Below are 24,006 nucleotides of genomic sequence, written 5' to 3' on the forward strand. Positions count from 1 at the left end.
GAAATGCTTCAAATCCTTTAAAACATTAACACCCTCGTCCCCCACCCACTAATTTGTTTCTGTAATTTGTTTTTTTTGTCTCAAAGTACTTGATAATATGTTGTTGAGGTTCACAAATTAGTGCAAGGCCTAGAAGATCTAGATAAGCTTCAAAAAGGAGTCCCACAACTATGACCTCTGAAACACCCACTTTAGTGGATCTCTTCTCAACAACCAGTTAGAACAACAAATGAAGTATAACCAGACGTTATGAGGAACCTGGCCTTTTATTTTTGTCTTGAAGTCCTGGAGCTGCTGGCCTCCCCATCTCTGCTGGGGTGTGAACATACCAAAGTTAAGTAGCCTGCTTCAGCTTGCCTGTATTGGTTGATTGTAATTTAGATCAGCTTAGGCACATAGCTTTATCCTTCTATGCATACAATTATGTAACCGTGCCTGGTGAACTACCCAGTGATCCATTGTCCTCAAACACACTCTTTGAAGTGGCACTCTGCTGGTAGCGACTAGAGTGCAATGGTTTGTTCTGATTTGTTTCTTACGATTCATTTGGGTGCCTTGTTTCCTACAGAGAAAAAAAAGCAATTCTTACCTGCCTTAAGGACCAAAAAAAAAAAAAAGAAAAAAGTCAAACATGAGTCATGCCGTCTAGCCCCCCAGCCCTTATATGCCTTCCTGTGAGACTGGGGGGGAAGTTCTGCTAAGGCTCTGAGTAGGCGGGCGAGCCCTGGGAGCTCCCGCTAAACTGGCTCGCCTTCCACATTCCCGGGAGGAAGGGCAGAGAGCCCCCGACTCTCTGTGACACTCTGGGGGGGCAGGGCTGTGGTTTTTATCATCCCGATGGAGCACGTGAATGATCCATTCAGTTGTAACGGATCCCAAACGGACGTTTCCTAAACTGGGTGCGGTCGACGACGGCGCTCCCAAAGACAGAATGCTCCAGGACTCTGCTGCAGTCTCTTTCTGTAGATACAATGTATGTCTGGTTATTTATACGCGTACGTAGAACATTCGGAGCCTAGACAAAGCTTTGCTGTTGGAACCAGCTTTTGCAGTGACCACAGTGTGATTTAAACTGATTTCATTTAATAATTAATAAAATGGAAAAACTCAAGCATCTGACTTTTTTTTTTTTTTATTTTCATACATATATATTCCTTTTAAAATTCTTAAGTCATGACATTCACATTTTCGTTGTGTGCCATTAAAAAGGAGATGTATAAAAAAGGAAAGACATTTGGTATCATGCCATTTTGGGGAGAACTCAAACACTGTCATGTCAAATAATGCTGAAGGGCAGGTCTTGGGCTGAGCGCGGTAAGTATTCTGTTTTTACATGTGCGTCACCTTCCGGGAAAGTCCGGTGAAGATCGCCTTCTGTTAACATTCAATAAGTGAACATGTGATGTATTTAAAGTGTCTGGGCGAGTGAGCCCAGCAGCGCCTTACTGCCCGGGATTATTTGCTGGTGATGGTGGTGCTTTGCCTCAATGGCTAATCCCAACACTAACATTTACCTAAAGGAGCACCAGATACATATTTTAACAACACAAATAACAAAAACTCGTCCCTCTCCTATATAAAAGTAACGTTAAAAGCCTAGAACGGTCTTAAAAAACATCTTAAATAGGAAGTGTGTGAAACACTGACAAACGGCATAGCTTACTGCAGAATCACAGTTGGCGTACAGAAAACAAAGAATGGGACGTCTGGAAGAAGAGGTGCCCCTTGCAGAGCTTTCCGGAAGCTCGGCGGGCCTCCTGCTGGCGGGAATGTTCAGAGTGCCTGGGGAGAAGGGGGAGGAGCCACTACTCCTTGCCCTCTGGCTCCTCCCCGTGGGCGAGGGCCTCCTCCGGAGCCTCCTTCTCCTCCTTGCTGCGTTTGCTCTTCTTGTGCTTGTGCCTGCGATGCCCGTCGCCTTCCTCGCCGTCGTGCTGCTTGCTGGAAGGGGGCAGTGCGTAGTTACCGACGCTTTTATCCTGAGCCTCGTCACATTTATCAGCTGTTTCAGGGGACGTCTGCTTTAACAGAGCACCTTGGATTTAGGTGCTTGAACCAGCACCATTTGGGTTGCAAGGTCACCTGCTTAACCACCTGCTATCCCATCAAGCTCTTTTAGGCCTTACTTGCTGAAAGTGGGCCTCCAAAAGCTGAGGAGTTATCCATCCTCCTGCCAGTATCTTTAATTTTAGACCCCCCTTGAAAGCCCCCATTCGTCTTTTCCAGCAGACGGGCTGCAGACTCACCGCTTGGAGGACTTGTGTTTGCTGCTCTCCTCCTTCTCGCGATGACGTCGGTCCCTGTGCCTCTCGTCTCGCTCGCGGCTGCGCTCGCGGCCGTGGTGAAACTCCCGCTCGTACTCCCGCTCGTGACTGTAGTAGTGGTAACGCTCGTCCTCGCTGGAGTCAACACCGAGCGTCGTGTCTTAAACTCTCAAAATTATAGCCAAAATTTTATTCCTCCAACTTCTAAATTTATCAAGTGTAGTCATTTAACATGTTCATACACCGGCTTCCTTAAAATGTTTAAATTTGACTGCCACGCCAAACAAGTGCAAAAATAAAACCTGGTCACAAGTCACGATGAGAGTTTATCACTGTTACTGTTGCTGTAAACTACTGGACAGCTGAGAGCTCAGCAGTGGCATTCCGGATTTCATGCCTGTAATCTAACACAATGGAAAAGAGTAAGTCCCTCACCTTCGTCCTGCAGGTTAATTAGGCAGTTTGCACCTAATTTGCACCTGCGACACCAGGCTAGGTAATTTATCTTGCAAATAATTACTTCAATATAAATTATTAAAAGCTGACGTCGCGTATAATCCCAGGTTTCCTCAAAGGCCCGAAGCTGCGCGCCCTGCAGTGTTTCTCAGCCTGGTCCTGTGGGACCCCCAGACAGCCTGGAAGGGGACAAAACATGGACCGTCTGAGGGTCCCACAGGACCGGAGTGAGAAACACTGGCCTACAGTAATTGGAGGCTCTCACTTGCTGTACTCGCTGGTGGTGGGAGTCCGGTCCCTTTCGCGCTCCCGCTCTCTCTCTGGGTCCCGTCGAGAACCCTGGTACTCCCAGTGCGACGTGCCCCCGCCACTCTTTTCTAGAGGCGTGACCCAGGCGAGTGTGAGGCAGAGACAGGAGGGTAGCTGATGAAGGTGGGATCTGCAGGCGAAACCACCGCCAGTCAGATCCAGAGACCGGCTACATCAGTGCTAATCGGCCTTGATCCTTGCGGGCAATCCACGGTGTTGGGAGGGGCCAAAAATGTGGAGTGTCTGGGGTCCTTGAGGACCGGGCTGAAAAACACTAGGCCAACTGAGACTACATTTAAATTTACCCGAGGCCACTACCGAAAGTCACTTATAAGTACACTCTGTGTGTGCTCCCTGGGACTTGAGCCCATAACCTTTGTTGGTAGCACAATACTCTACTTGTTGAGCTACTGGGTCTAACTATTTCATTGCCTATGGAATCATACATGTGCATGTGTAGGGTAAATCAGAACCAAAGGTCCACAGAATCCCTGATCTAGGGAGGATGCTCATGAGAGATACATTGGGTGGGACTCACCTCCGGAGTTGTACCCGAAGGGAGGAGGGGCTCTGGTATTGTACCCGGTGGTGGGGCACCTTCTGTGGGGCAACACAGGAGTCAGCATTCATCAGGGTCACTTACCGGTCCCGGCAGGCATCAAATGCCACCACTCACCCATCCATGGGGGGCATCATTAGAGAAGGGGGCGGAGCCATAGGGGGTGGTGCCATAGGAGGCGGGGCCATAGGGGGCGGGAATAAGCCTGAAACACAAGACGGGATGACGTGCTGCATATTCCAAAAGAATGACTGGTGAGTATCTCAGTGGCCGTCGGGGTGTTAGTACGCAGACTTACCTGGTAAGGCGGGAGGAGGGATACCTGCGAAGACAGGCCAGTGCTGCTTATCAGAGCCATCGAAGGAAGCCAAAACACTAAACATGGCGCTGAGATGCCTACACTTTGAAATTGAACATGAAAGCTTAACCTTAATGCAATGAAGAAAATGACCTAGTTTCCCCTGTGGTGTTTGGTTTTCCCCAAAATTTTCCCATATTTTATTCCAAATCTTGAATGGCTAACGCCAGCCTGGGAAGGGTGATACACACACACAGTTCCGATATTCCTATCATTGTGGGGACTCTCCATTCATTTCTATCGGCATAACCCTAACGGCCTAACCATGACAACCTTAACCCTTACCAAGCCCTAACCTTAACCATACGTATGCAAACAAAATAAAAGACTTTTTGATCGCATTCACATATTTTTATAAAATTGAGGTTTATATTGTGGAACCGAAAAAACGACCCTACAAGTTACACAGTAACAGGTTTTACTGCATTGTGAGGTGGGGATAATTGGTCCCCACATGAATACAAAGGACACACACTTCTGCTGCGTTCCATTTACCTCGGAGCTCAGAGCCGGGAATAACGTCACACCCGAGTTAGCCACGTTCCAGTACAGCAGACGAAAAGCCATTTAGCAATACCAGGCACTGTTTTCAAAAAGGAAGCACTCTCGCTTAGCCGGATACCTGTTGGAATTAAGGTACCGCAGTTCAAATGGCCTCGATCTTTGTTCACTTACATTCAGCTCAGACTACCTTAAATCTGACAAGTTATCCAGCTATGGGAGAAATCCTGCTTCTAGCCCAGTAATTGTTAGCCATTGTTAGCAATACCACCACAGCACCATGTCCACAGACAGCGTTCGGACAGTGCTATGTGTATGACTGATTTGTTGAGCCACAAATAAGGCGCAAGTACTAAAAAACAGTACAAGACTACAGATCTATCTTCTGCTGATGGACGGCACAGCCATCCTGAATTGAGGTTGGGGTTGTGTAGACTCCTCCGACTACCCGAGTAGGAATTCCAAATGGAACACAGCAGTCCTCCAATATGTGTGTAGTGTGCAGCCTGCTCAGAGAATCAGCACTGTTCTGCCCACAGGGGCCCAGTCATTATTATGTGTTGCCGAGGATGACGAGAGGGAATACAGGCATGTAATCTACTCCCTGGATCCACTATCGGACTGGCCCAGAGCTCACCAGGCAGGCTGAAGTTTCACACCGTGCAGCGAGGTCTGGAATCCAAATCTGTGAATCAGGGCTCACCTGGGGGGGGCAGCGGCGGTGGCACCGGGGGAGGCGGGTGCAAGAAGTGAGGGGGGGCGCTCCTATGGGTGGAGGAGCGAGGCCTGCCGGGGGAGCAAAGGGCGGGGTCTTACCAGCATGGTCACCCAGCACCTGTAGGCGGAAGGATAACCAGCTGATCGCCCAGCATGCCTCACTCACGCATACACAGATGGGTCTGAAATATCTCCCCATGGATCCTTGGAATGATATGTTCCTGCTGGCCCACTTCAACCTTCCAGGGGAGACTGGGAGACCGACCTGGATGGGATTGTGCTCGTGAATCTCCCTCCTCCGGCCCTCCACTCGCCGGATGGCTCCCGTCTGCCCACCAATCACATCGATGGTGCCGCCCAGCTTCCTGCGGAGAGGCAGGAGCTTGTGAGCGTCTCGGCGCTGGGGACTCGGCGCTCGCGATTCCGTGCTCGCGTTTGGTATGATGCTGCCTCTGGGTCCGAGACACCGAGTCCCCCCAGACGAGCGAGGTCCATGAGCAGAGCTGCGGCTGATTTTACCTGTTTGGGGGGGGGCCGGCTTTCAGTCTGCTGCCAGCCGGAAGGATGCTAGCCGGAGGGAGAAAGTCCATCTTGAATTCCGATTTGATGGCAGCTGATTCAATTTCTTTCTCCAAAACAGCGGATCTTCCCTGCTGCACCTTCCAGACATAGAGGAAATTTGAGAATCTCTAAGGGCCACCTCTGCACATCAACAGCCTGCATCATCTAACCTGCCTAAAATCCTCCTCATGTCACGGATATAACAGGCAGGGCGATGTTCCAGCAGTGACCTTTGGGCGGTAGCTGCTCTTGGAATATCCCTAAGTTTAATAACCAGATTTCCTGGCCAAAAGCTGCAGTATCTTTAGCCCCATGCAATGCTGTATTGGCGTCGGCAGCAGAGACCCCCCCTGGCATGGGCTCTGAGCCGCCAGTACCTACTGTGATCTTATTCTCAGAGCTCAGGGGGGCGGCGGGCTCCAAACCCAGCTGCAGCCGGCGCTGTTTCTCGCAGTACGCCTTCCACGTCTCCTCGTTGAAGCCGTAGTTGAAGTAATCTGAGAGGTCGGCACCTGGGTGGTGAACGGAACCGCGGGAAATGTGAGCAGGAGACAGCGATCTGCCTCCGCGACCCTCGCATACAAGCTGCCAGAATACCGGGCCTTACTCTGAAGGGCATTGCTGACAAACAGAACCAGAGTCAACTTAATAAACTGAAGTGGGGATGCTTTAAATGGACATATAACGTAATACTGAGCACTTCCATTGCCAGCGCGAATGACTTTTTTAAAAAATTATTTTTGAGTCTGCTTACAGTGTACCTGAGTTTAGATTTATGGGTGATCCCTTTGGATGAGTAAGTTATTTTTAAGTTTATATTTCATGTTCTGTCACATTTCCGTGCGGAGGAAATAAAGCAGACGAACAGCATTTTCCCAGCTATATTACAGCTCTAAGGCTGGCGAGTAGCAACAGAGTTCCTCACCTGGTTTCCTCCACGGTTTGTCCTCAAAGATGTCGATGTCCACCTCCACCACAGGCAGCCCGTTGATGCTCCCTGCCGCCTCCATGTCGATGCCTTTGGACTGCAGCTTTGCTGTGTCATTAGGCAGGAGATCCAAGTGAGTCAATCACCAGGAGAAATAATCGAGAATGACGATAATATGTTCAAATCATGACGACTCCTCTATGTTGGACACTGTTACGAACAAAGAGCAAGCTGTCAAAGTCCATATGCTGTTGTCTTTGAGATCAGACCACCAACGGCCTAAATTCAGGCTTCAGCATCATATACTACGGTGGGAAGAATCAACACTCACTCGGTCTTCAGGTAATCCAAGGAGGAACTTTCATCAAATATCCTAACCTCACCAAGTCCCCAGAGAAAAACTTATTCCATCAGCATCAGTTTAAGACCAAAACTATTTAGGGTTACTCAGCGAATGTAAGCACACAGAGTAGCCACAGTACTTGTATGTGAGCCCAGTACCAGCTGTTTAGGCTTACTCAGTGAATGTAAGCACACAGAGTAGCCACAGTACTTGTACGTGAGCCCAGTACCAGCTGTTTAGGCTTACTCAGCGAATGTAAGCACACAGAGTAGCCACAGTACTTGTACGTGAGCCCAGTACCAGCTGTTTAGGGTTACTCAGCGAATGTAAGCACACAGAGTAGCCACAGTACTTGTACGTGAGCCCAGTACCAGCTGTTTAGGGTTACTCAGGGAATGTAAGCACACAGAGTAGCCACAGTACTTGTGTGTGAGCCCAGTACCAGCTGTTTAGGGTTACTCAGTGAATGTAAGCACACAGAGTAGCCACAGTACTTGTACGTGAGCCCAGTACCAGCTGTTTAGGGTTACTCAGGGAATGTAAGCACACAGAGTAGCCACAGTACTTGTACGTGAGAATAGCACCAGCTGTTTAGGGTTACTCAGCGAATGTAAGCACACAGAGTAGCCACAGTACTTGTGTGTGAGTCCAGTACCAGCGGGTACCTGCCTGGAGCTGTGACTCCATAGCCCCGGCCTGACTTGAGACTCAGGTTCATAGGCGGTGCCCTAAAATGGAGAAATTAATGATTAAAATCTTATCTATGGGGCTAATTTTTAATGAGCTGTATTATTTATGTTATACACATAATGCATTAGTGCAAAGCGTCCTCTACAGGCCCCAACAGAACTGGCATCACACGCACATGTAGGAGGGCGCGCCGGTTTTAATGTTGCCGATGGTGACTTTGACGTCGTCGTCGTCATCGCTGTCGCTCTCATCATCGTCATCGTCCTCAGCCTGTGGACCAAAAAAGACATGTACACGCCATCCAATTAAATTTAGTTTGTTCTCCGCACCACACGATGCATTAATGGGGAGATGGGTATCACAGTAGACAAATACTGCAAATTTCAGGAGAAACACTTGCACTATATGATGGCAAAATACAGCCATAAATTAACAAGATCTGATTTAATATCCACTCATCTTATCCGATTTCCTTTATGGTCTTCAAGGTCCAGAGCCATGCCGCTGAAGCCTCACGCCAATTGCAGAAGACAGAGCAGACCGGATGCCAGCTTATCAAAGCTAAACCACAAGCTTTGCTTAAACCGAAAGAAATTTGCAGGACTGTCAGATAATCTAATCAGATTAAAATCAGGAATGTGAATGGTGAGGGATTTGAGCAGGTGAGGCTGGGCATGGTGATGGCATGGGGAAGCCCCTTCTTTCCGCACTATCACATGTCACATGTCACATGTCACATGCGTTATGGTGCCCCTGGTCAGGTGATCAGGGAGGCCCTGTGCCCAGCACACCCATACCTTCTCGGTAGCGTGCTTCTCATTGGTGTTGCCAAGGTAACTCTCCTGATTGACGTCCGGAAACCTGTGAGGCGGGGTCATATAATGTCATCAGCCACTGTTTTTGTTTTTAATCCTCTTCGACTTTGCCCAGAACATGTCACAACTCTGCAAACCACTCGACTTGTGCCACATTTCACTACATATGCAGTCAGATCCAGTGTATCCCAGCTTGTTGGCATGACACTGCCCATGTAACCTTATCCCGATAGCTTCCCGCTACTTGACATAAACGGTTAACAGTGAGTGTGGGCTTGTTCTGAGATGTCACTGCTCCCCAAAGTTACACGTATAGTTTTGTACCTCAAGTCACTTCTCATGGTTAGCCTAAGCTGCTACAGTGAGACTACCCTAACTATCTTCAATGCAAACACAAGATTATATTAGTCTAACAGGTACTACTGACTACGCATATTCAGTTAAAATAAAACTGCAGTTGGGGTGATTTAATCATATTTGATATCAACTATTATTTCAAAATATCTTTATTATTTAATTAATAAATACTGAATATTAAATATTTTTACAGTTGGTGGCACCTATACATTCATTGCCAGGGTAGACCTGTTAATGATGACCAATAAAAAAGATCATTCCTATGTATGGAATAACATGCATCCTTACCCGGCCACATTCTCCTCACTTGGTTTTTTGGTCTCATCTGCAAACCGGCAAAAGAGAAACCAGATTGTGATGGCATCATTAACCATCGCTACTGTGTCATTACGCAACGCAAGTTCCTGGCTGGTGAATGACACTGGTTTATACATGGGAATCTGCAGCAAATCACGGATCCCTCCTTAGACTAAGGAGACAATGAGACAGCGGGATGAGGGGCGCGGGACGGTGCATTCCTGGGCAGGGAGGTGATCTGGGATCCAGGGGAGCATCCCTGTCACTGGAGGGACGGCTCTGCAGAGACCGTGCATTGGAGACGCTTCAATAGATCGATTGCAGTTTAATGCATTAAGTATCTCCATGCATTCCGCTCATCAAATCGGCTGCACGGCCAGAAACACTTTTTTTTTATTAAAAAGCCTATTTGCAGATTAAGTGTAAAGGCCTTTGGCCGGCCGCTGGTGTGGATGCTGCGGTTTTATGGCCGCATTTACCGCCGTAGAGCCAGTGCTCCTCGTCCTCCTCGGCTTCGACACCGTTGTCGGGTACCAGAGTGGGATCCGAAGCGCCGAACTCAGTCGCCATGGTTCCGTCCCTATTTAGATGTAATTCCTTACTGCTGTGCTCAGTGGCCACTTTCTTTGGGCTTCCAGCGTCGGGGAATTGTGTAGCAGGAAAATGAACATAATGCACGGGATCTGAATCGTCGATACACTTTAGCAAGCGAATAATGAACAGATTTCGGAATATAATAAAAGGATACTTAGTTACTGTTTATGATCTGCATAAATGCCGCGCCATTTATAATCGCTTTCCAGGAGGAGAGCCGCTCCCCATCCCCGGGTCCTAGCGCCGCACTATTAGCTCGGGATTTTCCCCCACCACGGGCACCTAGTGAAACATTTTTGCAAAAAGCTGCTACTACGTTACACTGTTTGGTAAGTCGTTTTAAATATTTAAGTACCATTCACCTATTTTAAGAATGGCTTGTTTGCTTATTTTACTTCTAGATTTTTAAATAAATTCCTCTCATCTCTGAGTTTTAATTTTAAATCAGTCGCCTTGTTCATTTATACGATTTATAGTTCAGCACAATCAGCAGTGATACTTTTTACAACGCTTATTCATTACGTTCCATTAAAAGAATAATGGAAATACATACAATAATTATGTATATCGCATATATAAATTAAAAGCGTGGTGTTTAGGGGATATGATATTTTATGAAATTACAAGGTAAATTTCACACAAAATAGTGGCCAGTTACCTTCACTAACGCTGTAATAAGGATTTATGTTAGCAACAATGAAAACAAGCCACACTATGAATAGAATATATTGCAAAGTATCGTGTTGCTCCACCAGATGTAAGGATTCAGCCATCCCTTATCTGACACGCTGTGACACTTTGCCACCTGCACAGGTGTGAACACACGTGCACTGGAATGCCATTTTTCACTCAACCCACCCTGCTCTCCTTTGGGACAGACACACACGGGGTCTGAGTGCACGATCAGGGCCACTCCTCTCTCCCCGGAGCAGTGGGGGTTATGGGCCCAAAGGCTGCCCCAGGATTCCACCTTCTGATCACAGGCATGGTGTCCTAACCTGCTGAGCTGCGCACCGCCCCACTGAACTGCAGCCAAGCCCACAGGTGGCACCCATCTGTCCATCCATCATTGTGGTCAGAGATGCATCTTCCTTTGTGTGTGTGTGTGTGTGTGTGTGTGTGTGTGTGTGTGTGTATATATATATATACCCACACACAATAGCGAGTATATATATATACAATAATGACACATACTGCATAAGGGTTTGGAGTAAACATTTTATTACAGTTCTCCTTAATTTAGTAAGGATTTGGAAAACACAGGCACAAGTCCTCTATTACAGAAAGTACACTACAGATTGTGGATCACAGTCATAACCGCCCAAATGTTCTGCTGCTCACCTACATCAACTGAGCACAACTACTGTTCCACGCTGACCTTAGGAGGCTCCAATAATGCCACGGAGCTCCTAACGTGCCTAAGGTAACGGACAACCCCTGTGCCCTGGAAGGTCCGTGTGACGAAATAAATCACTACACCTGCAGGTACATTTGCTGAGGGGGACAACAGCTGAACTACAGCTTTGAATTAGAAGGTAAAAGGTTTTAAAAAAACTGTCTTTTTTTTCAGCTGTACATGTGACTTTCACCTGTGAAAAAGGTCAAAGAGGAATTCCTCCCAGAAGTGTTTGATTCATTCATTTTCCAAGGTAATTTTCTGCCCAATTCGACAGGTTCCTTTGTACTAAAGGACACACTGTAATTTACACCGAACTTTTTAACTGTGATGCAAGAACCAGGAAAATAACCCAAAGGACTTATTAAACACCAATGGGAGAAGTGCCACTTCCTGCCTTTCGGTCAATTTCCCCCTTAACACTGGCTTAGGGTGAAATCCAGGTTGGTTAATATCAAGCAGCCATGCTGTGTGTTATGTATTTTGAAAAGAAAATAATAGTAGCAATATTAATAAAACCAAGTTTGACATTTCTTCCTTGGTTGGCAAACCATTGAATTTACATGGGTACTCTCAGCAGAGGCCACAGTAGCTAGGCGGGGACTGGCGGTAAGATGGCTTGTGGAGACCCTGTCCTTCCACATGCTGCTGAGAAGATCTCTGGATGTACTCTGGCATTATCTACATACAGTATGGCTTACTAGGTAAACAGGTTCATTTATGCAGAATTGTAACTCAGAAATCTTTCGTAGATCTACTGTACATCGATATCTTGGCAACATATCAAGACCTATATTACATTTTGTAAACAATGGCATAACACTGTACATTTTGTTTCTTTTTTTTTACCTAAAGCAGTATTTATATAGGCTAATGTGAACTTCACTGTATTACAAGGTCATTTTAAAAATGCAGGAGAAAGTGTTGCCTCAGATATACTGTGCAGGAATCATGCGTCAGTGGTATTATATTTTAGCTGGGGAAAGGTGGGGAAACAGGAAAACGGAACGTTTCAAGAACTTCACTACTGATTGCTACCCTCCTAAACTTTAAGGTTAAACTGAACCTCACCACTTCGTTCTTTCATAAGGCAAATGCATAAGAATCTTGTGCAGGGTTCTTTCATAGAACAATCACCTAACTCTGATAATGACAATAGGCGCTATGGTAAAGGGGGAGGTATAGTTTGTCAGTTTTCACCCGCAGGAACGCTAGCTGGCTTCTGAAAAAGTGTTCTGAGAATGCCTCTGCCCCCTCCAGACTGTGCTGCGGCACGCGTTCTCCTCCATACGCACACCACGGGCGTCAGGACCGTTAAGGTTCACTTCAGAAAGTTACCTTACCTGCTCTTTTTCTAAATTAAAAAAAGGGTTGTCCAGGAACAACAAAAGAGCCTGACTACGCAAGTATATGTGCAAAATCTGCCCTAAAGCAAGGTGACGATGTCGCAATTCTACGGGTGGGTGGGGGGGTTGTGGCGAGTTGTCACGACACAGCAGCGCAGAGCGTCAGTCCAACACGCCAACAAGGCACTAAGTGTAGGAATGCAGAGTCATACAGTGGCTTTTCCCGTCCGCCTCTTCAGTCTGGTCTGAATATAGGATATTTGGGCAGGAATTCTATAAGAATTACCTGTGAAGCAAAGACAAGAGAAACTGTTGAGCTGATCTAATCCTTCCCCACATGCTTTCGATCCTAGTGACACTTTAAAAAGAAATCACAGAATCACATAAAGAAGTCTTTCCTGTAGTTTTCCTGGTTAGTTAAGTCTCTGTAGCAGTCATCGCCTCCCTGCTTTGTCCCCTCATCAACGGAAACACATCCAGCACTTTATATTTAAGTCAAAGATACAAGAGTAATAAAGTCTGAATGGATATTTCGGCAAACTAAGCCTGATCCTTTCATCCAAAATGACCTACAATGGGTGTTTTACTGGAGGAATTCACATTAAATACTTTAAAGGTACTAGAAGTTGGGAATCTCCCGGGACTCGAACCAGCACCCCAATCCCATCCTCTGCATCTGACCATTACAATAGCTGCACTAAAGAACACTCATTCGGAAGGCTATACAATAGGCAAGATAGGGCAGATCTTTGGAAGGAGCCAATCGGATCCCACCACAGAACTGCCAATCACAAACGGCCCACCAGTGTGAAAGCCAGCCACAAACATGACATGGCATGCACACAAGCTCGGGCAGGGCCTTCTGACACTAAAACTCATCCGATCAAAATGTGGTGCTGATCCCTGAGAGTCAGTTTACTTATGTAACAGCCCACATGCATGCAGTATAAATTTCAATAAATTTAAGCAAGCGGATAAAAGTGTCATTCCATTTTTAATTCAATTTCCAAAAAAGATCCCAAAAAAAGATTTTAGATCATTTTTGATTTGATGAAATTTCACATGTGAATTACACAAAAATTCCTAGAGTACAGAAATGTTTTGATTTGTTTTTTTTTTTTTTTTTTAACTGCAGGTAGCAATAAAATGATCATTCAGAGTATTTCCTTAGGAGCTGTAAATTTTTATGATTATTACTAGGGTTGCACCGATACCGATACCAGGATCGGGTATCAGTCCGGTATTTCGTTAAAATACCCTTACTCGTATCGGAAATAAAGTGCCGATACCACGAGCTGGAAACTGAAGTTCGGAGATGCTGCCGACAAGTTCGTGCGAAATAGCTGTAAGCCTACCTGTAGATTTTCACTGAGAACAGTCAACAATGTCTGCGATTTGGGGATATTTTAAGATAAGAGATGACGACAGGTGTAACGCAGATTGTAAGATCTGTGCTGCTACGGTGTCGAGGGGCGGAAAGTTAAGTACATCGTTTAACACCAGCAATTTGATTAAACATCTGAAAACACACCATAGCGCCAAGTACACAGAGTTCGCTAAAGCGGAACACCGCAGCAAACAACCTTAACTGAAGCTTTGGAAAAGCGAGAAAAAATGTCCAAAGACATTCAAGGGCCATAAAAATAACAGAGGCTCTTACTCACTTTATTGCGCTTGATGACCAGCCGCTGTCGTTAAGCTGGCTGTGTTAACAGCACATCTGCTTTTATTTATATACACTTTCACTGCGTCTTATGGTCTGAATATTGCTCTGCTCACATGCTTTAAAGAAGAAGATATGCAGTAATGTGCTGGTCCCTATGCTGGGGCGAACCCACCTTTTATATGCATGCATATTCTCCGTTTCATTCGTAATTCTTAGCCCATTTCCTCCTCCCGGTCCTTCTCCTCCCAGTGCTCGGCGGGGAGAAGCAATTACAGCTTTAAGTGTGCCGCTCCATTCGCGATCCTACGGGCCGCCGCCGATCGCCCGCCTACCGCTCCATTCACGATCCTACAGACCGCACCAGTCGCGAATCGCTCTAACACAGTCCCTCCTCTCATAACCTGCCCTGCCTGTCACTAAAGTGCACCTATGCATATATAGGTGCTCCTTAAAAAAATATTAATATCGGCATCGGTAAAAAAAAATAAAATACTCGTACTCGTATCGGTTTTAAAAAATGGTATCGGTGCATCCTTAATTATTACTAAAGCTAGATGGCTCTGCTATAGCTTGTTAGAAAACTCAGAAACAATACTTTTCATGGTATTGCAAAATTCAGCAAATGTAGGCTTTTTTCCCGTGGATGCTGAGAGTGGATCTCCCCCTTTAGGCCCTTAACATCCTGGGTACGACATTAACCGACATTCAGCCCCGCAAGCAGATCCTCCGACTTACAGGCAAAACTTAGGGGCTGGACTGACACTCCAGCCACCGGAAATAACATCACACTGTCCCATTCCATTGGAAATAGTGAGGTGTGAGCGGCTGTATGAGCTGTCGTCCCTGAGGTGGTCCCTCGTGTGGCGCGGTGGGCCACACACTATCAGTGCGTGCTCCTGACCTCTGTGCAGGGAAGGTGCTACATCCAAAGAATTCTTTTTTAAATTTAAAAATAGCTCTTGAAGGTATATGTAATTCACATGCCAAATTTCATCAAAATCAAAAATGATGCAAAGGCCATTTATTCAATTAAAATGGAATATTCTGAACTATTCTCTCAAATTTTCTCCACTGCCATTTTTCTGCAAAACTATACATGATAAAACCACTAGTACCATTTAAGACAACACGTCACAGAAGCTCGAATGATTTTTAAACAGTCTGCTACGCACAATCGTAGCAGTATATTTGTGTAAAAGTAAACCCTACATTGTTAAGGTGAAATTCATGCAGGGTAATTATACTTACATATTCCATCATGTTGCTGCTCTCACATTTCCTCTTGCTAAGTTTCCAGTGCAGCCCCAGCTGAGGAGGACAGCACAGTCAGGACAAACCAAGGATTACAAGTGAATCCTCAAACCTAAACAGGAAAGAGCACGCCATTTCCCAGCTTTGAAATGTTACTATACAATTTCTTTTTACAGCCAAACTGTCAATCAGCTTAGTCATCATATTCAAAAAATACAAATCAGACACGTCAGAGAGCTTGAGAGAGCCAAGAGCCTGTCAGGCTTTTTCACAGACCACCTCCCACACAAAAGAGGTGGAAATGAAGAGATAATCGTGGGATTTCCTTACAAACAAATAAAAAGCAGTAACACCCCATACACACACACGTGGGATTTTTACCCATCCCGCAAACTCTACCTTGTGATATAACCGGTTGTTCTCCCATTCTAACAATTTCTGAATGGATCTTCTTGTCTGTTAGAGGGAGAATTGGAATTAATTATCAGAAAGAAGCAATTTTCCACAAACAGCCACCAGGTAGCAATGACAGGTGATATGCCACGGCCAGTCGCTTATAAACCTCCATCTTGCTAGCTGCATATGATAAAATATTTTGTCCGGGGGATGAGGCCAGGGGGACGAGGCAGGATGCGGTGCCCGGGGGACGAGGCCAGGGGGACGAGGCAGGATGCGCTGCCCGGGGGACGAGGCCAGGGGGACGAGGCCGGATGCGCTGCCCGGGGGACGAGGCCAGGGGACGAGGCAGGATGCGGTGCCCGGGGGACGAGGCCAGGGGGACGAGGCAGGATGCGGCTGCCCGGGGGACGAGGCCAGGGGGACGAGGCAGGATGCGGTGCCCGGGGGACGAAGCCGGATGCGGGGACAAGGACAGGGGGCGAGGCCTGGGGGACGAGGCCGGATGCGTTGCCCGGGGGACGAGGCCAGGGGGACGAGGCAGGATGCGGTGCCCGGGGGACGAGGCCAGGGGGACGAGGCAGGATGCGGTGCCCGGGGGACGAGGCCAGGGGGACGAGGCAGGATGCGCTGCCCGGGGGACGAGGCCAGGGGGACGAGGCAGGATGCGCTGCCCGGGGGACGAAGCCGGATGCGGGGACAAGGACAGGGGGGCGAGGCCTGGGGGACGAGGCCGGATGCGTTGCCCGGGGACGAGGCCAGGGGGACAAAGCCAGGGGGACAAGGCCCGAGGGACGAGGCCGGATGCGGGGACAAGGCCAGGGGGATGAGGCAGGATGCGCTGCCCGGGGGACAAGGCAGGATATGGTGCCCGGGGGACAAGGACAGGGGGACGAGGCAGGATGCGCTGCCCGGGGGACAAGGCCAGGGGGACGAGGCAGGACGCGCTGCCTGGGGGACGAGGCCAGGGGGACGAGGCCAGGGGGACGAGGCTGGACACGCTGCCTGGGGGACGAGACCAGACGCACCCTCTTGTTGAGGCAGATGACGGGCCAGAGACTGCAGCCCACAGTGCAGCAGCAGCACAGGCAGCCGCACAGCAGCCACTTGACGTTGACGGGCAGGTTCTTCCTCAGGCAGGTGTTCACTCGGCCCATGCTCGCCTTGAACTCCTCAGGGGCCACCTGGGGCCGGGGGGGGAGAGGGGAGGGAGGGGTCAGCCATTCTGACAATTCACACATGGGGGGTGGGGGGTGTCACCAAAATTCCTGAAACTCCCGGGGGAGGGGGCTTACATTCTTACATTTTTCATTAATAAGGTCCTTTGGAAGTTTAAAAATAACATGTAAACAAAACGAAAAAAAATAATGCAATTCCAATCTTGCTTTTATAAATTAAAAAAAAAATCTGGCCTTGCTCTGTGCCAATTAACGGCACAGAAACCCTGCGCTGCCCTTCTGTGCACCTGCCAGAAAAATCCAAATACTGCAACCAGTATCCTTTCCTCATGTCTCAGTTGTAGGAGATCAAAGCGGATTTTCCTCTTCAGACAGACAGGTCTACGCAGATGCTACCAAGATCAGATGGAGATCTTTAAGTCCCGGCCTTGTAACCTGGCTGAGCTTTTATCATCTCGGGCCAGAGGGAGACCAAACCGTAAGATAAGGACAGAGCCTCTGGCTGTCGCCTCCACACAAGTTGAATAAATGCCCATTACTTACTAGGTATGTACGCCGTAAAATGGGGGTCGTAAGCTTTTATGACAGGATGCAAAGGTCTTTTTGCACACAGCAAAAGCCTTCAATGTAAAGCCGGGTAGGTCTGCTCTGAACCTCTCAATCATCATCGTCCTGTCTCCATTCACCGCGTCACCCAGGGTCACAATTCTAGCGGGAGATTTTATTGGCCGCACTTCCCCTGGACAGCTCACCCGCAAACCCCCGCCAACAGCCTTTTTGTGTTTCTTCTTTTTAGCACTGGAAGGGCTTTCAGGCATTATTTTATCACCCCAGTGCCATATCCTCCCATGGCAGTTTTTCTGACCAGCACGAGCTTACTTATTGACAGAGCTTTCTTAAGGATTCAACACTCTGCACTGCTTTGAAAGGCTTCCACCACAGAAGAGGAAACAGCTTCAGAAAAAAACATCTGTTAAGACCTGAATAGGAAACCGGGAAATTCTGCCATGGTGGAAACCAAAGGACTCAATGACAATGAGCTGCTTTTACATGTAATCGATGCAGGACAGTAAAACCTTTGATTTTCATAAAGAGGTACATACTATGAGACACTGGATTACCTTTCCTGTGAGAACAGAAGGGAATTCTGCATCAAATTTGTTGCTTAGGCCAAACCTACAGATTAAAGAAAAAAAAAGTCAAGTCAGTCAGTCTGAAGGAAGAAACATAGATAGGGATATATTCTATAGATAGAAGGGATATTAAAAATTAGTCTGCATTATAAGGTATTAAAGCATAAACATAGAAGTGCGACTGTATAAAAACGTATTTCGCTCCTTAAGAATGAGTCGCACCATATGAGCATTCACTCTGGTATATGTGCATGATGACCTTTGAACAAGCAGGAATACTCATTCACTGGAACTTATTTCATTTCTTGTTGCTGTAATTCAAACTGAAGAATAAGAAAGAATAAAAAATGCAAGAGAAAACTGCTACAGCTGCCAAGTTAAAGCTTTCGAAACAACCCCTTTTAATTTGTTCTGATCATTGGGGACCAAGAACAAACAGCTACTTATTAATATTACATCACCTGCATAATTTCTTGACTTATTTCCGTTATATAGCTGGGTAACACTGTCATTTGACGAATCACCATGAAATTTAAGAAATAAGAGCACATCATTAAAATGGACATAAGGGTTATTGTTATCAGTTATTGGGAGAAAAATCTAATGTAGCTAATCGATTAAAATAATGTAATCAATCACAAGGTAGTGCAGATCTCTGGGGGTTTGAACCCAAAGACCGTTACCTTGATATTTTAACATAAAGGTGAACTATTATTAATTGCAATTGATTAAAGAGCCATAAACATTTTTATTTAAGTATCTGAATCAAAAGATGTACACGTCAGCTGAAAGCTCACGGGTTACCCTAGGGTTCCCACAGAAAAGGGAGAGGTGGCTCTCAGCGCAAATGCATGGCACCTGACAGGAGCGCGGCATGGGGCCTGCAGTCATAGACACCCGTCAGCCTGCTCCTCAGTAACAGAAAGGTACGAGGGCTTCTCCTGCAGCCCCGAGCCTCCCTCAGAAGCTCATGGGGCAGGAAGCAGCCACTTTGCTCTGGCTGAAAGCACTGCCGTTAATTATAGGCAGCCTGAGCCTAATTACCATCCCAGGATATTAGGGCAGCACCCAGCACCTTTTGCGGTTTAGTGGGTAGACTGCGCAGGCTTCTGGGCCCCCGGGACCGGTGCTGGGCGGCCTAGCTTAGGGGGAACGTAGGGCTCTGCGCGGGGCTATAAGTGGGGCTCTTCAAGGGGCTCTGCACGGGGCTCTAAGTGGGGTTCTGCATGGGGCTCTAAGTGGGGTTCTGCACGGGGCTCTACGTGGGGATCTGCGCGGGGCTCTAAGTGGGGATCTGCACAGGGCTCTAAGTGGGGCTCTACGTGGGGATCTGCGCGGGGCTCTAAGTGGGGATCTGCACTGGGGGATAAGTGGGGGTCTGCACGGGGCTCTAAGTGGGGATCTGCACGGGGCTCTAAGTGGGGATCTGCACGGGGGCTCTAAGTGGGGGTCTGCACGGGGGCTCTAAGTGGGGGTCTGCACGGGGGCTCTAAGTGGGGGTCTGCACGGGGCTATAAGTGGGGATCTGCACGGGGGGCTCTGCACGGGGCTATAAGTGGGGATCTGCGCGGGGCTATAAGTGGGGGTCTGCACGGGGCCTCTAAGTGGGGTTCTGCACGGGGCTATAAGTGGGGGTCTGCACGGGGCCTCTAAGTGGGGTTCTGCACGGGGCTATAAGTGGGGCTCTGCGCGGGGCCTCTAAGTGGGGTTCTGCACGGGGCTATAAGTGGGGCTCTGCACGGGGGGATCTGCACGGGGCTATAAGTGGGGATCTGCGCGGGGCCTCTAAGTGGGGTTCTGCACGGGGCCTCTAAGTGGGGATCTGCGCGGGGCTATAAGTGGGGCTCTGCGCGGGGCTATAAGTGGGGATCTGCACGGGGCTATAAGTGGGGATCTGCGCGGGGCCTCTAAGTGGGGTTCTGCACGGGGCTATAAGTGGGGCTCTGCACGGGGCTATAAGTGGGGCTCTGCACGGGGCTCTAAGTGGGGCTGAGGAACCCGCGCACGGCGCCTCTTACAGCGTTACGCCGGAGCCTCTCGGCTCTTTGCGGTCCCCCGGTCCGCTTACGCCGGAGCCGTCCGCCTGCGAAGCGGTTACCCGCCGCCCGGGCCCCCGGGCAGCCCCGCGTTATCCGGACACGGCTAGCTGGCGCACTCCGGCACGTAGCTCCGGGCGGAGCCAAGCCGAGCAGGCCGAGCTAAGCGACGGCAGAGCGGCCGCCCGACCCCCGCGCCCGGCAGGCGGCCCGGCCTACACCCTCGGCGGCGGCTATCGGCGGCGGGCGGCGGGCTGGCTTACACGGTGATGTGGCCGGCCCCCCGCATGGCCACGGGCTCGGGGCCAGTACCGGGCCAGCTGCTCGTCGCTCGCTACCCGCTCGTCGTCCTCGTCCAGTTCATAGATGGTGTCGAAATCCGCCATGTTTGGCAGCAGGACGGCCGTGACGTAGCGCGCGTGCGCGCGCCCGCGCCGCGGGGACGTAGCGCGCACGCACGCACGCGCGGTCGGTCGCGGGAACGCCGGTCGGCGGCGCGCGGCGCGCGGCTCCTCCTACGCGACGTACCTGACTGGCAGGTAAGGTGACGGCGTCCGCACGCCGTCCATGCACTCGGGCGGCATAAAGTCTTTCCAGAACTTAGTGTTTTGGTTTTTGTTCTGTTTTTTTTTGTAGTGCCAGAATTTAAAACGCAGAAGGGAAATCAATGCATGCATAAAAAGGAAAAAGATTTATGTAGGTATTACAAAGTAAGCACCAGCTTTTTACTTTCATCATTTTATTATTGCATACAGAACGCAAATTTAATCAACACATTTTAGAGACAGGTTATTGAACAGGTGCAAAGCCGGGGCAACAACCCGACAATGGTCTACGCCTAGAGGTATGCAAGGCTTGAGGTTTGAAGGAAAGTCAAGAGATTGTTTACGAGCTGCCCTTACGACTGTGAATGGGCAGGACGAGTGATTTAAATGACTTAACTTTACAAGACATTTCCGTAGAATATTTAGTGGTGTTTCGTTGTGCGTGAGATTCAAGGATCGCGTGCTTAAAATATAAATGTAGACAGGGATGACATTGTCAGCAAACTATGACCAAGCAAATCCACATTTTCTAAGTCATAATAGCCTGTAGCCTTGCAGTCTTGATGATAAACTATTCTTTCTTGTAATACAGTGCAATGCCAAAAGTAGCGTTTTAAAGGCATTACACACTATTTGAAAGTCTAACAGATGTTAATTCTTTTTTGAAAATAACCAGACATTTTTTTAATAATGACATCTATTTATTTTGTATTTTTCCTTGAAACCTGAGTAGCTGTTGCGTGCAAAGTTTTAGACGTGATGCCAACATTTCACCCACACATTTCTTCAGAAGTTTTACAAAAACATGACAAGTACAAACCAAGTTTAGAGACATGAGGTAGTGCATATTAGAGAATGGCACAAATGAATGTATATACTAATCTATAAGGTCTGTGCAGCCTAACAGTCATGGCTAACTTAGCAGCACTTAGGAAAAGATCCCTGTAAATTTAAGGCAAAGCTCGGTTTTTTAAATATGGTACAACATACAGGTTTCTTTGTGCAATTAAAATCAATATGATTCTGCAATAACAGGTGCAATACATATGATTGCAGTTTAAATATTAACCACTGATGTATCGTTAATGTCATTTGAAACAGTTTTCAAAATATGTGGGTATAATTAACTGATGGTTCTTAGCCTGGCAAAAAATGTAGTGCACCGATCACAAAGAAATAGTTACTGAATGTAACAAATTCATTTCTTACTTAGTGCAAAGGACATAGCTTTAATTTTCAAGTAACACTTGCTAATCATCACAGTGATAGCTTGCATGTATATAACTTATTTTTCTCTCATATTAATTGTTTGTTGACTATAGATCTAAATGGACCCTTTCCCTGAGCTTGTGCTTAGTTGTTATATGTTTATGGGCCATTTATGTAATACAGTTTTTACAAACAATTCAAACATCATGGCCTGGTTCTGCAGTGGGAATAGCTTCCATACGGCCAAAACAATCTCCTAGTACATGCAGCTGTACCTTGCCAATAAAGTCTGATGTGACTGACAGTAAACAACTGATTTAACACTGTAACCTTTATATAGAGAAAATACCTGAATGAACTCATATTAAGTTAAACAGCATAATACCAAAAATATACCAAACCCAAACATGAGCAGATATTAACATATTTAAAACACACCAAAAATATCAAATTAATTAGAATGAAATTCATTCAATATTGTGATGAGCGTCCAGCATTAGATTTCCGTTGATTGGACAGCATATCCAGCCAATCGGCACAGTATTCCTCCAAGCAACCGTCTTCGTGGTCTTAGATCATGGGCTGCCGTCTTATTTCCAGTGTCTTCTCAATGTGTCAGAGTGCTCAGTTAAGTTAGCAGTTCCAAGTTAGAATTTCTTTTACTGAGTGACAGTGACTTGCTGTAAATTCCCAATAGACTGTAAATTGTTCATTCCCGAAGGTGGATAGAGGGAGACGTGGATTTGGGAAGGGCTCAGTGACGGCCGCACTGGAAGGGGGCTGACGGACCCGGGGTCACTGCGCATTGAGCTGCTGTTGCTGTCACTCTGGCCCAGTTTCCGTTTGATTAGTTTTCTCTCTTTTGCTCTGCGATTTTGAAACCAGATCTTCACCTGTAGAAGGAAACAAAGTCACTGAAACCACTGCATACTAATATAATGACAAAAATGTAGTTAACAATTTTGTGTGTGTTAAATAAATATATATATAAAAAGAGTGTAAATATAACCTATATTATAATAATGTGGACATGCACATTCAAACCACATATTTAAACAGAAGCATTTTTCATATTGAACAAATAACTAATTCCTTTGTTAAATAGTATGGCAATAAGCCCCTATTATGATTCTTAGACAATATATGGATGAAATATATGATATGAATGTTTAAAGGCTGGGGTACAGCCTGGATGCAATGCCAGTCCATTGCAGAGCCTCAGTGTGTGCACACACACACACACACACACACATGCAGTCATTTATATGCTTTTTAAACATATAAACATATGTTGTGGTGTACCTGTCGCTCGGAAAGTCCAAGATTGACTGCCAGTTCTGATTTTCGTCTGATTGTGATGTATCGATTATAATGGAATTCCTTCTCCAACTCCAGCCGCTGGTGGTCTGTATAGACGACTCTGTACTTCTCCTTTGTCCGTGTTTTACCTACTAGGAAAGGAACAAAAACCTTATTTTTAAGCAAATTAGATACAGAAAAGCTTTAGATGAAAAGCTGTAGATTTTTAAGTGCACAACCCACAACAGATGTATGCATGTTAATGCGAATGAGATATGTAACTGCAAAGTAGATTTATAAACTGTTTATTTAATATCATTAAATTAAAACAAGCCAAGGCGTGACATAATAGTCAAATTACCTAAAAGGTGGATTCTCTTTCCTATTCAACAAATTAAAGTTTTGCTTCTTTTACATGGATTCCTGTTAATTATGTACAATAAATGACAGTTTTCCTTAATGGTCTTATTTTCTCTGCAAATGATCATCTTCTCATAGATGCAGTTAAAGCCGTCGAGAAGCTACCATATCTGCAGTAGCCAGCGACCCAATACACACAGAACACACCATTTTTATTTGGTGAATGATTTCTATACACCAATGTTCTTCCCTACAACCAGGCATAGACTATGCCTTACCATTACTGGGAGGATTCCAGTTCCATTTTTGTTTGAATTAAATTCTAGTTAAATTTACACATCATCACTTATACCTGAGAAAAAAAACGATCCAGTACAGTCTGTTTGGCTGTTGCTATCACTGAAATAATTCATATTACAAATGCATTAATTTGGCTTCTATGATA

General features: G+C 46.9%; 2 pseudogenes; both read right to left on the reverse strand.

Annotated features, from left to right (window-relative positions):
• Positions 1-1,805: 1,805 nt before the first annotated feature.
• LOC140587459 (pre-mRNA 3'-end-processing factor FIP1-like) lies at positions 1,806-9,722 on the reverse strand (annotated as a pseudogene).
• A 3,001-nt stretch (positions 9,723-12,723) lies between these two features.
• LOC140587461 (cysteine-rich hydrophobic domain-containing protein 2-like) lies at positions 12,724-20,534 on the reverse strand (annotated as a pseudogene).
• Between the last annotated feature and the right edge of the window lie 3,472 nt (positions 20,535-24,006).

Source organism: Paramormyrops kingsleyae, unplaced genomic scaffold, assembly GCF_048594095.1.
Source record: "Paramormyrops kingsleyae isolate MSU_618 unplaced genomic scaffold, PKINGS_0.4 ups252, whole genome shotgun sequence".
NCBI lineage: Eukaryota > Metazoa > Chordata > Actinopteri > Osteoglossiformes > Mormyridae > Paramormyrops > Paramormyrops kingsleyae.